The sequence below is a fragment of the Podarcis bocagei genome (assembly GCF_964188305.1).
Source record: "Podarcis bocagei genome assembly, chromosome: 14".
Lineage (NCBI taxonomy): Eukaryota > Metazoa > Chordata > Lepidosauria > Squamata > Lacertidae > Podarcis > Podarcis bocagei.
Genome location: NC_138139.1, coordinates 12,013,574 through 12,030,123, shown reverse-complemented (window position 1 = coordinate 12,030,123; position 16,550 = coordinate 12,013,574). Strand labels below are relative to the sequence as shown.

Sequence of the window (16,550 nt, the reverse complement as noted above, 5' to 3'; positions counted from 1 at the left end):
CCTGAAGCAAAGTTCTTAACCCAAGGTAATATTTCTGGGTTAGCGGAGTCTGTAACCTGAAGCGTCTGTAACCTGAAGCGTCTGTAACCATTCCATTTCCCCTTCACAGGGCAAGTAAATGCCCCATGTAATGATAGCACATCTTCCAGGCTATATAACCAGACAGGGAGCGATGGCCAGGATTGCTACATTCAAGTTTGCAATTGCCACATGAATCCTAAGTCTCATTTCACCTTCATCTTCGCATTGTGATGCTGAGCATCAAAGTTTTTGCCTAACTAACAGCACATTGTTGCTCTTCGCCAAACTATCTCTTGTAGCTCCCTCGTCAAGCCACTGAGCATTCAAACAGGTTAATTTCTTTTCAGCTGGATTCCTTTTTTAATCCACCGTCAGTGGATTTTGGGGCAGGGGCTTAAGTACATTCTGCTAGAGAGGTTAATTTACAAAATTCTCTTTGGGGTTGCAAAGCCCCCTGACCTGCCACCTCCTCATACACAAAAATCTCTTAGCAACCAATCTCTTAGCAACAAGGAGTACCTTTAGTTTAAAAAAAAGAGAGAGAGAGAGACAGGAAAAGATGCTACAAAAAGAGTGATCACCAGGAAATCTTTTCTGATCTTTAGAAAGACCACACACATCATTTAACTATTGCAGCTGACTTCCAGAGCAGAACCTAGAAAACGGAAGTGAGAAAACAACCAGGTAACTTTATGAAACTTTTCTATTTTAACATGTGTTATAGTGGGATGAAAAACTAATATGAAAAAGTATTGGAGTTTTGATTGTGAGTTATTTATTGAGTTGCCTTCATCTCAATGTATCCTGGGGAGGGGGTTTTTTTTTGGGGGGGATACCTTTCCCCCCTGCCTGAACAACTGTAGTTATTGTAACTCAGTGAAGATCAGAATTTTCCTCCAAACTTGCTTTGGGCTTAAATCTTTTTGAGCTGAGAGAAGCAGCTATTTCTGTAACTTTTAATGGTGTGGCATGCTAGAGCAACAGGGAGACTGCTTCCCAAGGCAAACTTGCTTCTCTACTTCATTACTTTTTCCATTATTTCCATCACCCAAAAGGAAGAAGCTTTTCTTTGTTGATCGTGTTGAAATTTGGGTTGGTTTTTGTTACTCCAAATTAGACAGGGGGGCGGTGAGGGGTTCAGCTTCTGCAAGGAGAACTTAATTGACCAAACTGATAAATTTAAAAGACCTTCATGCAAAAGAATTACCTGTAGCTGAACTGGAGGAATGAATGATCTGGTGACTCTCCACTGATGACATTGGCAAGACCTACAAGCCTGTTTTTATCGGATATTCTTTTTGAACACTTTGAGTCAGCTTACTGGAAAAGAGAAATTCCCCAGTCAGCCTCCTAAATTAAATTTGCTCTTCTCTTTCCATTGTTTTTAAAAGAAGTTTGTTTTGTTGTTCTGAAATATATGTTCTCTCTCCTTGTTTTCATATGTTTCCATGGGTTTCACACCCTAGATATTCATTTAAACAGCAAGGGGTGCACCCAAAGGTTATTCTTTTAAAAGAAATAATTCTGTCAAGGGCTACAATGCCTAATAGCTCCTTAGAATGTTGCAAAAAAATAATAATGCATTCAATCCCTGAGTTGCTTTGCATTCTGTTGATACTGTTCTATGTTTATTTGGGGAAGGAAGGAGAGGTGTTGATGATCATCTGTTTTGAACAAAGAAAAAGAAGTTTTTGGATGTAGTGACAGAACCCAGATTCAGATGGGAGAGAGAGAAAGAGAAAGAGAGAGCACTTTGTGGATTATTAAATGCCTCGGCAATATTTTTTGCTATTTGGAAAACCAGCCATGTACATGAGATATAAACTCTGTCGTATTGTTAATGTGTTCTTCTCCACTTCTTTGACTAGCGATCTAGTCTAGAGAGGCAGAACTTCCCAGGGTTTCTTCTAAGGTGGACTTAAGGTAGCTCTGCAATCTGTGAGCTTTATTTACAAGGATAAAAGTGAGCCTAACTGGAGGGAGACACTTCCTAAGAAGCAGCAAATCAACAGACCCACAATAACTCCCTAGAGCGCAGGTAGGGATGGGGGGGCGAATTCAATTCAGATGGCATTTAATGACAAACCTACCATACATCATTCACATTTTCGAAAACAATACACAAATCGAAATGCAGCCGCTCTTCAGAAGTCACACTTCTCCGAATTTTGCAATGCAGTTCTCCAGCCAAGGAATGTATACAAGAATGCCTATACTGGGGGTTGTGTGCACAAAAATGCATATATTTGTGAAAATAACATTTAAAAAATGCATTAGGAAACCTTGGTTTGCCAAAAGAAGAAGAAAAGCTTCATTTTTTTTGCTTGTTGCCCCTGAACTACCCAAAGTTGCCCCATTTTCCCTTCCACCCAAGTTCCTTCCCTCCTTATTTTTCCTGGCTTTCAAAAGTGTTTATCTTCTTATGTACTTTCAAAGAGTAATTTATTTCACAAACATAATTTAAACAAAACCTTCTTTTCTGGTTGCATGGCTTGGGGAATAGACTGCTCAGCTGCATGAGGACAAACTGGTAGGCTTCTATACCAAGTGTGTCTGTATAGCACACTAAAGTCAGAAAGGAATTACTTTCCCTCAATTTCCAGGACAGCAAATGCATGGGTCTACTGTAGTTAAAAAAAAAAAGTGCATTGAATTTTTATTTTGAGATTAATCCCAGCAATCCCAGTGAGGCTCATTTCTGCATAGGATTTTGAATTCTAATTTCAGATAGTCACAGAGAACAGGGACTAGCAGGTGGCCATTATAACAGACTAGTTCATCCAGGACACTGTTGTTTCTGCCCATCATTAGCTCTTGCCCTGCACACCAGCACCATGCAGCCCTCAACAGGTAAGCTCTGAAGGTTGCCCACCCCTACCCCAGAGAGAGAGGGGGGATTTACATATACAGTGAGGGGGGGGAGTATTTGATCCTCTGCTAACTTTGCCCATTTGCCCTCTGACGAAGAAATGACCAGTCCATTTTCATTTTTAGTTAGGAAACTGGTCCCTGGTAAGTGAGAAAAATTCCCTGATTTGGGGGGGTTAACAGATGGTGACACATCTGAACGTTTGGCTAGTGTGCTCTGCCGCAGACTTTGTACTGGTTCTTGTGTCATTAGACGTGGAGATTTTCTTGGCGATTTGCCTGATGTTCCGTTCCATCCATTTGGTCCCTCAAATTCCTAATCAGCAACTAAAGAAACTGAAAGAGTGGCAAAAGTTGTACTACCCTTTGTTGTGATGGAGTAGGCTTGGAAGCATCTGCCTTTACAGAAACTAATAAAATACAAAATAACAGTCTAGTTAAAAATGAAGGGAATGAGACCATGGTTAATAAATTCACTTCTGAAATGCCTTCAGATGAAAAGGCAAACAATAAAACTGAGGAGCTGAATGAAACTAAAATGGATGAGGAAAGCAAGGAAACAGGGAAGGCTAGAAGATCTCTGAAGTTCCTCCCAGCTCTCTGATTCCATGATTAACCAGTCATTTTGGGACAGTGAGACAGAGCATATTTGGGAGGGTGACTTAGAGCAGAGAAAGCTGAGAGTTAGCTAGCCTTTTTCTCCATGCAGCATTCCAACACAGGAAAGGACCATTCAATTCTATGGAAAGTGTAACTTGAGCCTCAGCGAAATTTAATAAAATATTTCATTCTCTCCCCCACCCCACCCCCCACCAAGCACCTTTGAAAACTTAAGTGTCTTTTTATTTAGCTTTTCTAACTTTTAAGGCAGCCCTTAGAAGCAACAGAGATGAATGAGATCTTGCAAAATAATGATACAGTGTGCAAAGGGAGGGTCACACAGGACAGATTTTCTCCCTCTCCAAAAAAACCACAATAAACAGAGATGTTGGGTACCAATTGCTCCTTTTGATGGCTATTTTGAGCTGATGTCCCCACTGTTCTCCTTCAAAAAGTTGCTGAATGGAGGGCGAAAGGTGCAATGTGAAATTACCATCTATTCTGGAAGCTACTTTTGATGATTGCTGTTTTTGGTGTTCTTTTTCTGAAAAGTAACAAAGCTGGCATTGTCGGATGTGCTTTGGGAGAGGAGAGGTGGAAATATATCACAGTGGAATTAACAACTCAAGACAGAACATCCTGAAAATCCTCATTTTGTCCCATTCTCCTTTAAAAGGGAAGCAATTACCCTTATATTATCCTAGGTATCTGAGCGGCATGTTGTGTCCCTCACTTAACAGCTCTGTGTTCTGTAAATAATAGCCACTTAAGCTATCGTGATTGTTGGCTGCTACTTGGAAATTTATACTCCACCCCTTTCCCTTCCTGTCTGTAGCCCAGCTACATGTCCTTAGGACGCAGTCCTATTATTTTAATTTAAAAATGTTTCTCAACTAGACCTTCAACAAAAGATTCCAGGCCAATATACAGAAGTATGAATGAAGACTGCCTTAGTAGATATGTTGTTGTTGTTGTTGTTGTTGTTGTTGTTGTTGTTGTTGTTGTTGTTTAGTCGTTTAGTTGTGTCCGACTCTTCATGACCCCATGGACCAGAGCACGCCAGGCACTCTTGTCTTCCACTGCCTCCCGCAGTTTGGTCAAACTCATGCTCGTAGCTTCGAGAACACTGTCCAACCATCTCATCCTCTGTCGTCCCCTTCTCCTTGTGCCCTCCATCTTTCCCAACATCAGGGTCTTTTCCAGGGAGTCTTCTCTTCTCATGAGGTGGCCAAAGTCTTGGAGCCTCAGCTTCAGGATCTGTCCTTCCAGTGAGCACTCAGGGCTGATTTCCTTAAGAATGGATCGGTTTGATCTTCTTGCAGTCCAAAAAAGCATCAATTCTTCGGCGATCAGCCTTCTTGATGGTCCAGCTCTCACTTCCATACATCACTACTGGGAAAACCATAGCTTTTACTAAACGGACCTTTGTTGGCAAGGTGATTGGCAGAACTGGCACTGCTACAAGTACCACAGAAATACCTGTTTCAAATTTGTAATAACTTGATCGTTTTGTGTGGCAGCATCTTTGGAACTCCCTGCCTATTGATATCACTGTACACTTTTCAGTACCTGCTATATATATATATATATATATATATATATATATATATATATATATATATATGTATTCTTTAGACAAGCCTGCCCAGATGTTAAGAAAGTTGCCGCGAGTTTTAATCTGTTTTTAGAATAATGTTAGGATAGCTCAGTTGGTTAGAGGGTGGTGCTGATAATGCCAAGGTTGCAGGTTCGATCCCTGTATGGGGCAGCTGCGTTGCAGGGGGCTAGATGCTCCATGGGGTCCCTTCCAATTCCAATTCGATGATTTGCCACCTGGTGCCATAAATCGAAACCCCCCCCCACCTCTCTCAGCAAAGACCATTATTATGGGTTGTATGCACTCTGAAATGAATAGGTCCAAGAAGCTTAGGTCAGTAAATTTCGGGGGGGGGGGTTAGTCTGGGTGAAACTTAGCTGGAGATGAATTTGGTAAATTTGCCATTTGATGAGCTCATTAGACTGCATTTATTGATAATAATGGTAGTAACAATGTGAAGAACTTTTCAGGCAGAGCATTCAGGGTTTAATCATATAACAATAATTAAGAAGACTCAGAAGGAGGTGTGGTTTGAAAAAGGCACATCTCATTAGAAGCCAATGGTTGCATTTATTTATTACATTTTTATACCACTTATTCCTCACATTGTTGTTGCTAATTTTTCTTATTGATAATTTTGTTGCTTTCTCCTCCCCCCCCCCCTTTTTGGGAAACCGTTTTGAGGGTTTCCAGCCCCCTTTTCTTTTTACAATCAAGCAGGGTATAAATTGTATGGAATAAATACATAATAAATGAAAGTGTGGAAACCATAGCGGCCAGAGCAGTGGGGGCTAGAGAAAGGGGAGAAGTTTGATTCAGCAGACTTAGACCCACTTTTTTTCCTTCCTGTTTTCCCTCTCTGTCTCTGTCAAACTTTTTTTTAAATAATATTTATTGCTTTTACAACAATTTAAACACTACAAAAAACAAAGAAAAAACAATACATTACAATACAAAAACACTACCTTACACTAAAACATTAAACTAACAAGACAAAACAAAAACAATTTAAAAACACATCAACAAAGAAAAGAAAAGGAAAAAAATAAATTTCAATATCTTATCTTTCTTTCACATATTTCCACGACCTCCTCACACCTCCCTTTTTGTATTCCACTTCTATTAATTATGTCAGCAATTCCTTTCCATCTTTCCCTGTTTCCTATCCTATAATTATCTTAACACATTTCAACCTTATTTTTCCTTTAATACTCTATTATTCTATTTGTACTTAATTCCTTATAACCTTTCTACTAAAGCCATATCACTTCGTTCCAACATTCTTCTAGCATTCCTTAATTTTACAATATTGCTGTAGTCTTTAAATTTTTTCCAGTCTTCTTCCACCGACTCTTCTCCCTTGTCTCGGATTCTGCCAGTCATTTCCGCCAATTCCATGTAGTCCATCAACTTCATCTGCCATTCTTCCCTGGTGGGTAAATCTTGTGTCTTCCAATACTTCGCGATGAGTATTCTTGCTGCTGTTGTTGCATACATTAAAAAAGTTCTATCCTTCTTTAGCACCAATTGGCCGACCATACCCAGGAGAAAGGCCTCTGGTTTCTTAAGGAAGGTATATTTAAATACCTTATTCATTTCATTATAAATCATCTCCCAGAATGTCTTAATCCTTGGGCACGTCCACCAAAGGTGAAAGAATGTACCTTCAGTCTCATTACATTTCCAACATTTATTATCGGGCAAATGGTAATTTTTTTCAAGCTTAACTGGTGTCATGTACCACCTATAAATCATTTTCATTAAATTTTCTCTTAGGGCATTACATGCCGTAAATTTCATACCTGTGGTCCATAACTGTTCCCAGTCAGCCATCATTATGTTATGTCCAACATCTTGTGCCCATTTAATCATAGCTGATTTCACCGTTTCATCCTGAGTGTTCCATTTCAACAGCAAGTTATGCATTCTTGACAAATTCTTGGTTTTTGGATCTAACAATTCTGTTTCCAAATTTGATTTTTCCACCTGGAAACCAACTTTTTTGTCCAATTTGTATGCCTCCATTATTTGATAATAATGGAGCCAATCTCGCACTTTGTTTTTCAATTTTTCAAAGCTCTGCAATTTTATTCTGTCTCCATCTTGCACCAGAATTTCCCAATATTTCGGCCATTTGGCTCTGTCTCTGTCAAACTTTCCCCTTCGTTTTTTGGCCTCTCCTTGGGTTAGCTAGGTTGGGTCTGAACTATTTTAACTCCCATTCAGACGGGACGGGGTGTGTGTGGAGCTTCACTCTTGTGACTTCAGGTTATTGCAAATAACCTCAAAAATATCAGCAGGGAAAAATTATTCCCCATGGGGACACACGGCGGCTCTGTCCAAGGTACAGCTAGACTTGTTGATTGAACTTTGCTGAGAGTGTTTTGAAAGGAAATATAGTAAAAAGCCACACTTTTTTTTACTCTAATTGAACGTATGACTCAGTCCAATATTTTGTCCAGTGTGCTGAATGAAATACAGGCAGGAGTACAATGGTACCTAAGAGAGTGACAGGGACTCCAGTCATGACCTTAATCTCAGGGTTGTTGCTGTTGTTTGTTGTTGCAACATGATCACAGTAAGACTGTGTCTGCAAACTGCACCTTCTGACTCCTCTGCTGAGGCAGGAAGGAAAAGTAGCAGCTGCAAGAAAATAAGTCAAAGAGAAAGATCGGGAGGGAGGAAAGAGGGGAGGAATAACAACAACAACAACAACAACAACAACAACAACAACAACAACAACAACAACAACATTTTATTATTTATACTCCACCCATTGGTCCATCTGGCCAAGTACTGTCTACACAGACTAGCACTCTGGACAATTCCCAACAGAATATTAAAAACACGTTAAAACATCAAACATTTAAAACTTCCCTAAACAGGGATGCTTTCACATGTCTTCCAGAAGTCAGGTAGTTGTTTATTTCCTTGACATCTGATGGGAGGGCGTTCCACAGGGCAGGTGCCACCACCGAGAAGGCCCTCTGCCTGGTTCCCTGTAACTTCGCTTCTCGCAGTGAGGGAACCACCAGAAGGCCCTCGGAGCTGGACCTCAGTGTTCGGGCTGAACGATGGGGGTGGAGACGCCCCTTCAGGTATACTGGACCGAGGCCGTTTAGGGGTGGCGCTGTGGTGTAAACCACTGAACCTTGGGCTTTCTGATCGGAAGGTCGCGGTTTGAATCCCCATGATGGGGTGAGCTCCCGTTGCTCGGTCCCTGCTCCTGCCAACCTAGCAGTTCGAAAGCACGTCAAAGTGCAAGTAGATAAATAGGTACCACTCTGGTGGGAAGATAAATGGCATTTCCATGCGCTGCTTTGGCCACATGACCCAGAAAAACTGTCTGCAGACAAACGTCAACTCCCTCGGCCAGTAAAGCGAGATGAGCGCCGCAACCCCAGAGTCGTTCACAACTGGACTTAACTGTCAGGGGACCTTTACCTTTTTTTTTTTTACCAACACTTTGAATTGTGCTCAGAAACATACTGGGAGCCAATGTAGGTCTTTAAGGACCAGTGTTATGTGGTCTCGGTGGCCACTCCCAGTTACCAGTCTAGCTGCCGCATTCTGGATTAGTTGCAGTTTCCGGGTCACCTTCAAAGGTAGCCCAATATAGAGAGCAGGGAGGAACCAAAGCTCTGTACACACCATACATCTAAAACAATTTCCCCAGTCAGAAAAAGAATCCTGGAAATTGTACTTTACTCCCTGAACTACCATTCCCAGCACCCTTGACAAACTACAGTTCCCAGGAAACTTTGGGAGAAGTGGAAACATAGGAAGCTGCCTTATACAGAGCCAGACCATTGGTCCATCTGGCCAAGTATTGTCTAGACAGACTAGCAGTGCCTTTCCATTGTTTCAGGCAGGCATCTCGCCCAGCAGGAGCGCCAACCTGGCTCCATGACCATGGATGCCCGGAGCCATGGGTGCCATGCAGCGTGCATGGCCCTGGCACCAAAATCTGTGGGTATCCGGCCCCTTCATGGGGAAATTTGTGGATGCTCAGGCACCCAGGGCCCCAGAGACTTGTCACCTATGCCTCACAGTCAGTAGCATAGCTGACAACTTACAGATTTGAAAATAAGGGACCAGCAGCCTCGAAAATAAGGGATCAGCAGCCAAAATAAGGGATTTTCAGAGCACAGGTATGTTCGACTTCTGAGCCCCTCCGAGCCAAAGACAGAAAGTCCAGCCAGCAGCCAAACAAAGCCTCAAGTGGTGGTTCCTACAGCGCAGCAACCCAGCAAAGGTGATGCAGCAAGGAAAACCACCGTCACCTCTCTGCTAGGAAGCGCTGAGCAAAGGGTTTTTCCCAAGCAGTCAGAGACTGTGCCTCTGTGCAGCCAACCTCTTCTCCACCCTTTTCATGCCTCTTCTGGTTCTGAGAAACAAGGCGGAGGGGAGCTTCTCACCACCCTGTGACTCTTCCCCACCCTGACACATCTCTGGCTTTTGGCCTTCCTCCTCCCACTCACCAGCTTCAACTTCAACCAGGCAGAGAGCTTTCTCGGTAGTGGCGCCCGCCCTGTGGAACGCCCTCCCACCAGATGTCAAAGAGAAAAATAACTACCAAACTTTTAGAAGACATCTGAAGGCAGCCCTGTTTAAGGAAGCTTTTAATGGTTACTAGGTTATTGTATTTTAGTGTTTTGTTGGAAGCCGCCCAGAGTGGCTGGGGGGACCCTGCCAGATGGGCAGGGTATAAATAATAAATTGTTGTTGTTGTTGTTGTTGTTGTTGTTGTTATTCTGTCTCTGATTCTGGACGTCTCTCTTCCACGACTTTCCCAGCTCACTAACCCCTTCAGCTTCTGACCCCTCTTCTTCCCAGTCTTCTTCCTCTGACCACCCATTGTTGTCCCACCACCACTTCTGCTTGGTTCCTGACCCCCTTCTTGAAAAACACCCGGCTCTCGCTGTTTCTGATGGGTAAAACATTCACTTTTTCCTCATTCCATGACTGTGAGCCATTGCCTTTTTGGGTGGCTCAGGTGGCCTGTCAGTACGCCACAGGGTGCACACGCCTGATTTGGCAGTGATACTTTTGCTCTCTTTTTTGACATTTGTGGGCAGCCTAGCAATGTTGGCTCTCCTGCTGTGTTTTGTGGCGCTGGTGTCATCATCGCTCTCCACTGTGCTCTGGGGCACCTTTGGCCCGCCAGAAGTTGCTGAACTACAACTCCCAATAAACACACAAGATGTAACCGGCTGTACTTTTGAATAAATGAGGTATACTATTCATTGTATCAAATTGTAGATTTCAACAAAAGTTTCATAAAGTTCAATGAAAAAAGCAGAAGACCTGGTAGATCAGTTCATTCTCTAGTCAGTTCATGCATAAGGACCATACATGTATAAGTGTCTATTCCACCTGCCTGTTCATAGAGTCCAATAAACCACATGAATGGTTGTTACAGCCTTGTTTCGCCATCCTAGGTTTCATCAGTAGAACAGACTGGTAACAGTCGTTTCTTACTGCAACCACTACTATGCTATAAGATCCAATATCCTGTAATCTTACATATGAGCCTGTTCTATTGATGAAGCCTAGGATGGCGAAACAATGCTAATATTCCGGAAAAACCTTGTCTTAGACTCTGTGAAAGGATTCTGTGGGACTGTAACAACCCTTCAGGTGGATTATTGGACTCTATGAACAGACGGGTGGAACTGATCTACTGGGTCTTCTGCTTTTTTCGTTGAACTTTATGAAACTTCTGTTGAAATCTACAATTTGATACAATGAATAGTATACCTTGTTTATTCAAAAGTACAGCCGGTTACGTCTTGTGTGTTTATCGTGTATGTTTTACGTAACCATAGGTTTGTTGTTGTTGTTGAACTACAACTCCCATCAGCCCTAGCCATTGACCATGCTTGCTGGAGCTGATGAGCATTGTGGGGCAGCAATATCTGGAGGGCCACCCCTGCTTTAGAGCAAAAAAAACGCACCGTATTTTTCACTCTATAGGACTCACCAGACGATAAGACGCACCTAGTTTGTGGGGGTGGGGGTGGAAACAAGGGGGGGGGGAATCCGAATCCCAGAAGCCAGAACAGCAGGAGGGATCTGGCTTCTGGGATAGCCTCTTGCTGTTCTGGCTTCTGGGATAGCCGCTGAAGCCTCTCCTGGGCAATGGGATGAAGGCTCCCCCTACCTGGAAGAGGCTGTGCGCGGGTAAGCTGCCCTCTGTACCTTCCCCCATCTCCCGCAAGAAACGTGCGCTCTTTAAAGGGAGCTTTTCTGGGAGGTGGGGGAAGTGACAGAGCCCCCCACATCCCACAAGAGCCACACAAAGCCTCCGCAGGGCAGCGGGGAGCCTTCCTCCCGCTGCCCTACGGAGGCTTCATGGGGGGCTATCCAAAAGCCAGAATAGCTAGAGGGCTATTGGTCTCTGGACTTCTTGCTATCTTGCTATCTAACCTTCACAATCACCCTGGCCTTTCTGATTTCAATGGGATTTACTTCGTATGATATTTCAGATTGCAGCCACAGTGCAGCTGCTGATTTTAGGGCAATTATTGTTGTGGCTACACCGGTATCTCTCACAGTCAGAACATCAAGTTTGCAGGAACCATTTGCAAAGTGGTCAGCTGTTACAGTTTCAGAAGTTGCACAGCTATAGAAGTAGCACAGCACCATTGCTGGAAGCTTAACGGTTCATTGCCGCTGCTATTCTTTTGCTACCACTGGTACATGTGCTGAAGTGCACTGTGTACGAACATTAATGCTTCTAGCCAATGGCTTTCACAAGAAACATGTGGCGCAATTGCCTTGCTTTAGCTAAGCAGATCGGAGGCATGTCAGTGCCCAGATTGGACAACCCATCTCCCTGGTCTGCTGCACTGAGTTGCTTGGTGGTGGTGAGAAATCTTGGGCATAAATGTAATATGGGACACGGGTGGCACTGTGATCTAAACCACTGAGCCTCTTGGGCTTGCCGATTAGAAGGTCGGCAGTTTGAATCCCGTGGCGGAGTGAGCTTCCATTGCTCTGTCCCAGCTCCTGCCAACATAGCAGTTCAAAAGCATGCCAGTACAAGTAGATAAATAGGTACCACTGCGGCGGGAAGGTAAACGGCACTTCCACGCGCTCTGGTTTCCGTCATGGTGTCCCGTTGTGCCAGAAGTGGTTTCGTCATGCTGGCCACATGACCCGGAAAGCTGTCTGTGGACAAACGCTGGCTCCCTTGACCTGAAAGCGAGATGAGCACCGCAATCCCATAGTCGCCTTTGACTGGACTTAACTGTCCAGGAGTCCTTTACCTTTTCTTTTTTATATAAATGTACTAAAGAAGTCTTTAAAGATGCCTGCTTCTTGGGAGAAAAGCAATGACAAACCTAGACCGCATCTTTAAAAGCAGAGACATCACCTTGCCAACAAAGGTCTGTATAGTTAAAGCTATGGTTTTCCCAGTAGTGATGTATGGAAGTGAGAGCTGGACCATAAAGAAGGCTGATTGCCAAAGAATTGATGCTTTTGAATTATGGTGCTGGAGGAGGCTCTTGAGAGTCCCATGGACTGCAAGAAGATCAAACCTCTCCATTCTTAAGGAAATCAGCCCTGAGTGCTCACTGGAAGGACAGATCGTGAAGCTGAGGCTCCGGTACTTTGGCCACCTCATGAGAAGAGAAGACTCCCTGGAAAAGACCCTGATGTTGGGAAAGATGGAGGGCACAAGGAGAAGGGGACAGCAGAGGATGAGATGGTTGGACAGTGTTCTCGAAGCTACCAGCATGAGTTTGACCACACTGAGGGAGGCAGTGGAAGACAGGAGTGCCTGGCGTGCTCTGGTCCCTGGGGTCACAAAGAGTCGGACACGACTAAACGACTAAACAGCAACAACTAAAGAAGTGGTACATTTAAAAAAAATGTGATGGGCAAACCAACAGGGAAGTCTAAATACTTGTGAGCAGGTGTCCTCATCTTTGGAGAACCCATAAAATGTGTCTTTTGAAAGAAGTACGGCTCCAATGAATGCCATGACAAAATTGCATTTGGTATGTGTGTGTTGTTGCTGTTGTTGTTTTTTCCATCAACTACATTAAAAAGAGACTGCATTCAAAAAATATTAAGGGACAAGGGGGGAGGATAATGCTCTCAATGGCTACTAGCCACAACAGCTATGCTCTTTAGCGCAGATTTCTCCCAACACATTTTTCACAATGCCATTTTGACTAGTGGATCCATTTTTGCAAGCTGTTTTCCCTTAACAAATGTTAGCATCTTATTTCCATTAGTTTATTCGTATTTGTGCAGATTATCCCTAATAAATACATTTTAAACAATTTTTATATTCCCATTAAGCATGAATTTTCATTAAACTATGCACACTTGCAAGCTTGTACAAGGCAAATCGAGGAAAGTATCTGCCAACATAATATTGTGATCACTCTGCTCCTATGCATTTAGAGATTCATATTATCGCATGGATCCTGTGCCTCATATATTGGCCCACTTTCAATGAGTCCCCATGTGCCCTCTTGCCCTCTTGTGCCTGAGAGACCAGGGATATAGAATACCTTGCCCACTATTTATGAACAAGAAGAAAAGAAACCATTTTTGTAAACTACATCGCAAAAGTCAGATCCTTGCAAATTTCAAAGGATGGCTGTGTATCAGTTCTTCAGTCGCTTCAGGAAGTGTGAATTGGGTAGATACACCTTTAAATGTGAACCGAGTCGAAATTCTCCCCCGTCTCAACCCAAGATCCGTGGCACAGACCAGATACACAGCTTACAGGTAGCAACTGAATGTTTCTTTCATTCTGGAAGCCATAAGAGGTCGGTTTCAGTATGTAATAGGAGCAGGAGGGTTTCAGTCAATAGTTATTTGCCTGTCGCCGTTCAGATTTAAGTAAATTAATAGACCACAGATACAGAGCTTGCCGGTCTTCGTATTCTGTCATTGAAAATGTAGAACACTATGTGCTGGAATGTGATTTGCGCAGAGACTTAAGGGATAAATGGATTCTCCCTATATCTGAAAACTTTCCGCAATTCTTACTCAGCAAAATCTCATCTGGCCCGGATTCAAGGACAACGAAAATCTCTGAATTGCTGCATCATCCTAGACAGCAAAGGAAGACAGAGATTAAGAAAAATGTGCTTTAACACACAGGAAGGATGTTATAGGGCATTGGTTCCCAATTGGTAGCTCGCAGAGTAACCCACCCAGGTAAGGTAAAGGACTCCTGGACAGTTAAGTCCAGTCAAAGGCAACTATGGGGTTGTGGCGCTCATCTAACTTTCAGGCCGAGGGAGCCAGCATTTGTCCACAGACAGCTTTCCGGGTCATGTGGCCAGCATGACTAAACCGCTTCTGGCACAACAGGACACTGTGATGGAAACCAGAGCGCACGGAAACTCTGTTTACCTTCCCACTGCAGCGGTACCTATCTATCTACTTGCTCTGGTGTGCTTTCGAACTGCTAGGTTGGCAGGAGCTGGGACAGAGCAACAGGAGCTCTCACCCCGTCGTGGGGATTCGAATCGCCAACCTTCCAATCAGCAAGCCCAAGAGGCTCAGTGGTTCAGACCACAGAGGGGTCCATGGCACCATGCACATAACAAAAACTACCGCAGAGATACAAAGAAAATCAAAAGCAGCTGGTCCATAGTTTAGCTTTTACAAAACAGGGAGTCCACAGTAGTTAGATAATTAGGAACCATTGCCATAGCGCATTGGCTAAAAATAATATCTGGCAATTCTTCTTTTCGAATTGCACCTCAACCACCAACTTGCTAGAAGGGGCTTTGGCAAACTAAATTACATGGGGCCCCAGAGTGTTGACATCAGCTTCTGTGAAAGGGGCACCATTTGAGGCTAGCCGTGATGGGCCCACGCTTGCAACAATACTAATCTACTTTGCAGCGTTGGCATAAGGATAAGAGCCAGTGTGGTTCAGTGGTTAGAGCAGGAGTGGGTGGTCTTTGGCCTCCCAAAGATTGTGGGACTCCAACTTCCATCCGTCCCAGCCAACATGACCAATGGCTGGAGGTGATGAGAACTGTAGTCCACCTGTGAGTATCAGACTAAACACAAGGAGACACGAGTTCAAATTCAAGTCACAATCTCTCAGCCTTACTTACACGCTATGTTAATTGCATTGCTTGCAACCCTGTCAATGGGCTTTAAAATGCAATCTTGGGCATGGCGGGGGTGGGGCAATTTCCATTAGAAGCATAGCTCCCAAATTATAATCCTGATGGAAATCACCCTCCCCACACTTGCTTTGCAATTTGCAAGGGGGGCCGGGGGAACAATCCATAGAAAAAAGGAGATTTTGTTTTACTGAAGATATGCACACATATAACACATATCTAGCTGAAGAGAGTCAGTTCAGAGAGAAGGTCACAATAGCTACCACTACTACTAATAAATAATAATTTTTTATTTATACCCCATCCTTCCCAGTTCAGAAAAACCGGGCTGAGGGCGGCTAACAACAAAAATAAAACACTTAATTGATGCAACAAAAACAGCATAAAATAGGTATAAAACGTAACTAACGATAAATTCTAAACTCAAAAATCAGTTTGGGGGGAAATCCATCCAATAAACATTAGATGATCACCAGGGCTAGCTGGCTAAATCAGTCCTATTTGGGCCAGCGAGGAGACCAGGGGGGAATTAGCTGTGGGATCCTAGAGTGGGTAATCTTCATAAAAAGGGAAGGGGGAGGGAAGGAAGGGGAATAAAAGATCAGGCTAAGTTCAAATTGAAAGCAAGGCAGAATAGCTCTGTCTTACAGGCCCTGCAGAAGGAGGTTAAATCCTGCAGGGCCCTGGTCTCATGGGACAGAGAATTCCACCAGGTTGGAGCCATCACTGAAAAGGCCCTGGCCCTGGTGGAGGATAATCTGACTTCCTTAGGGCATGGGACCTCTAAACTATGATTATTCATGGACCTTAAGGTCCTCTGCGGTGCATACCAGGAGAGGCGGTCCCGTAAATATGAGGGCCCTAAGCCACAAAGGGCTTTAAAGGTCAAAACCAACACCTTAAACCTGACCCGATACTCCACTGGGAGCCAGTGCAACTGGTAAAGCACTAGAATATGGAATAATGGACTCCAGGTGATGTTCTCTGCCAGCCAGCTACTAGAGGATGCAATGCAAGCTGCGAAATCAGCCCTTTTTTGGCAGCTCATATAGCCACATGGTAGGCACGATTCTGTGCTCTGGCCAACGTTCAACTGGTTTCTGAGCAAAGGTGTAGTTAGGCTGCCATGCACCCATGCAAGGAGCTGTATTGGCACCCACCCACAGCCCTTGGACCCTTGGCAAGAAGATGTACCAGCATCTCCGAAACCAGGAAAGACCATGGACCAGAAGTGCAAAAAGTTTGCTTTCGGTTGCCTGTGAGCCAGTGTGGTGTAGTGGTTAAGAGTAGTAGAGTCGTAATCTGGTGAACCGGGTTCGTGTCTCCGCTCCTCCACGTGCAGCTGCTGGGTGACC

At 43.8% G+C, this 16,550-nt stretch overlaps 1 protein-coding gene across 1 annotated transcript in view; it reads left to right on the top strand.

The window, feature by feature from the left end:
- The first annotated feature begins 331 nt into the window (after positions 1 to 331).
- CYP19A1 (cytochrome P450 family 19 subfamily A member 1) overlaps positions 332 to 16,550 on the top strand; it is a 42,478-nt gene continuing 26,259 nt past the window's right edge. The window contains exon 1 of the mRNA XM_081170049.1: positions 332 to 705. The gene's annotated coding sequence lies outside the window, so the exon portion shown is untranslated. The remainder of the gene's footprint in view (positions 706 to 16,550) is intronic.